The sequence below is a fragment of the Artibeus jamaicensis genome, unplaced genomic scaffold (genome assembly GCF_021234435.1).
Source record: "Artibeus jamaicensis isolate MK-2021 breed Jamaican fruit bat unplaced genomic scaffold, CSHL_Jam_final scaffold_369, whole genome shotgun sequence".
Lineage (NCBI taxonomy): Eukaryota > Metazoa > Chordata > Mammalia > Chiroptera > Phyllostomidae > Artibeus > Artibeus jamaicensis.
In genome coordinates this window covers 7244116-7246758 of record NW_026522042.1, presented here as the reverse complement: position 1 = coordinate 7246758, position 2643 = coordinate 7244116, and the positions used below count along the sequence as shown (strand labels likewise).

Genomic DNA, 2643 nt, shown 5'->3' with positions numbered 1-2643 from the left:
GGGTGGTGGCATGTATTAAAATATATTTTATACCACTAAACTGTACATTTAAAGATGGTTGAGATGATTAAAAAAATGAGAAAATGTAGTAAGACCTAAATAGAAAAGAAAAATTAATCATGACTCCACCACTCAGAGGGAAGTACTGTTAACATTCATAGTATTTTCTGCATCTTTTCATGATATACACATTTTTTAAAATTGGAATTATCCTGCACATACAGTTCCCAGTGCTAACACTGCCACCATGAACATAGGAAAGTCTTTTCCTGTCCTGTAAACATTTGGGCTCTCTAGTCATTGTTTGCTGAGTCGTAGACTGTCACAAGGATCCTTCATAAACTTTACCAGTATTGACGGACTGTAGGGTGTTTCAAACCCTTGGTCTAGGCTCCGCCCTCTACGGCCCCCAAGATGATGAACTCAAAAAATTCCTGTCCAGGGGTTTTAGATCAGAGTTATGGATGTGTTTTAGATATTTTTTATTCTCATTAATAATATTGCAATGAGCATTCATGTGTTTACATCCTTTGTGTGTCCTTTCCATGAGGGTACCCTTTACTAAATAAAAAAGAGATGTGTGAGAATTATTACATGTCAGATTTTTCAGGGATATCCTTGAAAGCTTTACCCCCAGCCATGTTTAAGATGGTTCAGCCGGGGGTGTCTTCACTTGGCTTAGTAATTCAAAATTGTATTTATTTAGTATTTTTAACAAACTATAGAAATGATCCCTGAAAGTATAGTCTTTATATTCAGTATTTTAAAAGATAAATTGTATTACTTTTGTGTATAATCGGTCCTTCTCTCATTTTTCCATTAGGTTGCTAGTGGATTTCTTAATAATTTATTTATTTAAAATTAATTCTATTTTTATATTCTTCATGTTAAATATTATTCTAATTTTCTAATTAATTTTGTTTGTGATATATCATATAGTCAAATTTATTGATTTAGTAATTACATTAAAAGAATGATACTTTCAGTAAACAACATACTTTCGTATTGTATCATGCATTAACCTAAATGACTATATAATTAATAACCCCTGTAACTTGATTTTTGTCTATTAATTTGCCAAAATCCAAAGGAGAGAGCATTAGAGACTTTTAGCTACCATTTCTTTCAATTTCTCTAGTATTTGAAGTTTCACATTTGATATTATGAGAACATTGTCTGGTACGGGAATCATCTTAATGATACCTACATTTTATTATGACTTAAGATTTTTTTTTAAGATTTTATTTATTTATTTAGAGACAGGGGAAGAAAGGGAGAGAAACATCCATGTGTGGTTGCCTCTCACATGACCCCCACTGGGGACCTGGTCTTCAACTCAGGCATGTGCCCTGACTGGGAATCGAACCAGCGACTCTTTGGTTCACAACCCGAGCTCAATCCACTAAGCTACACCAGCCAGGGCTTAAGATATTTGTTTTTATATAATGATCCTCCTTATATACTTTAAATTTTTACCTTAATTTTTCCTTTGTCCAATTTTATTATTATGAGCTTTCTTTCTTTATATTTGCCCTTTTCTATATATCTTGGCCTATAATTTCCCTTTTTAACTTATTTCTGCTACTTTAACTTTCTTTAGCTAATCTCATTTTATATTGCAGAATTTAAGCCATTTAGGTTTGTTATAATTGGTATATCTGTTCTGTTGTATTTTCTGATTCTTTTGTTAATTATTTGATGTTTCTATTTTTTATGTCTTTTTAAACTTCATAAGATTTTCTAGTATTTCAGAGGGTGAATACCTTATTTTAAATTTTTACTAGTATTGTATTTAAATTAAAATGTTTTAATTTGTAACTAACGATCAGACTCAATATTTAAACAGTTGAGTCTCCATGATTTAAATTCTATAACTTATCCACTTTATTTACTTTCTCTCTATTAAGCCTCTCTCTATTATTGTTAATATAATTTAATATATTAGTTTCATACTGTAGCCTAGTGGAAGAGTGATAGTAAACAAACAGAAGATAAATAATATGGGATTGCCACCCATCATGATTCTCAAATTTTATCCATGGGGTTTTAACAAGAAGTAGCCCATCAATTTTAGTTTTCAGTGTTGTTATGATTTTATATTTTTGTGTTTTTGTAAGCATTTTACTTGGAAGAAGGAAGAAATTGTTTAAAATTTAAAAATGATTTAGGCAGACTGATAATGTCATCTAGACACAAAGTGGAACTTTTAAAATTAATTTGGCTGCAGAATAAATTAATCATCTCAACTGCTTTAAATGAGGTCTCTAGAGCTCACAGAATGTGTTAAATGTTGCAAGATTTGGGGGTAGCTCAGCTAGGCTCGTGGTTATTTGCAGTAGGTGGACAGGTGCTTCATCTTGCATTACAAGGACATTGGGTGTTACTGTCTTGGCCCCGGGACCATTTTTCCGAGGGGGTGTCAGGGGAACTTCCTGTAGGACAGAGGCAGTTATCCCCATCCAGGTTTTTCTTCCCCTGTTCTTCCTCTGCTCTAGAGCAGGAGTTCCTAGTCCTTGTCTGGCCAGGGGCCATGTGAAGGTAAGTGAGACCTGTGTTGCAAGGCTGAAGTGCAGGTGACTCAGTGGCTCTTCTTTTTGCTCTGACCTTCCAGTCTGTTCAAGGTAGGACAAGTTAGCTCTGGGT

At 33.5% G+C, this 2643-nt stretch overlaps 1 pseudogene; it reads right to left on the bottom strand.

The window, feature by feature from the left end:
• Nucleotides 1-636: 636 nt before the first annotated feature.
• On the bottom strand, nt 637-750 carry LOC119044266 (uncharacterized; annotated as a pseudogene).
• Nucleotides 751-2643: the final 1893 nt, after the last annotated feature.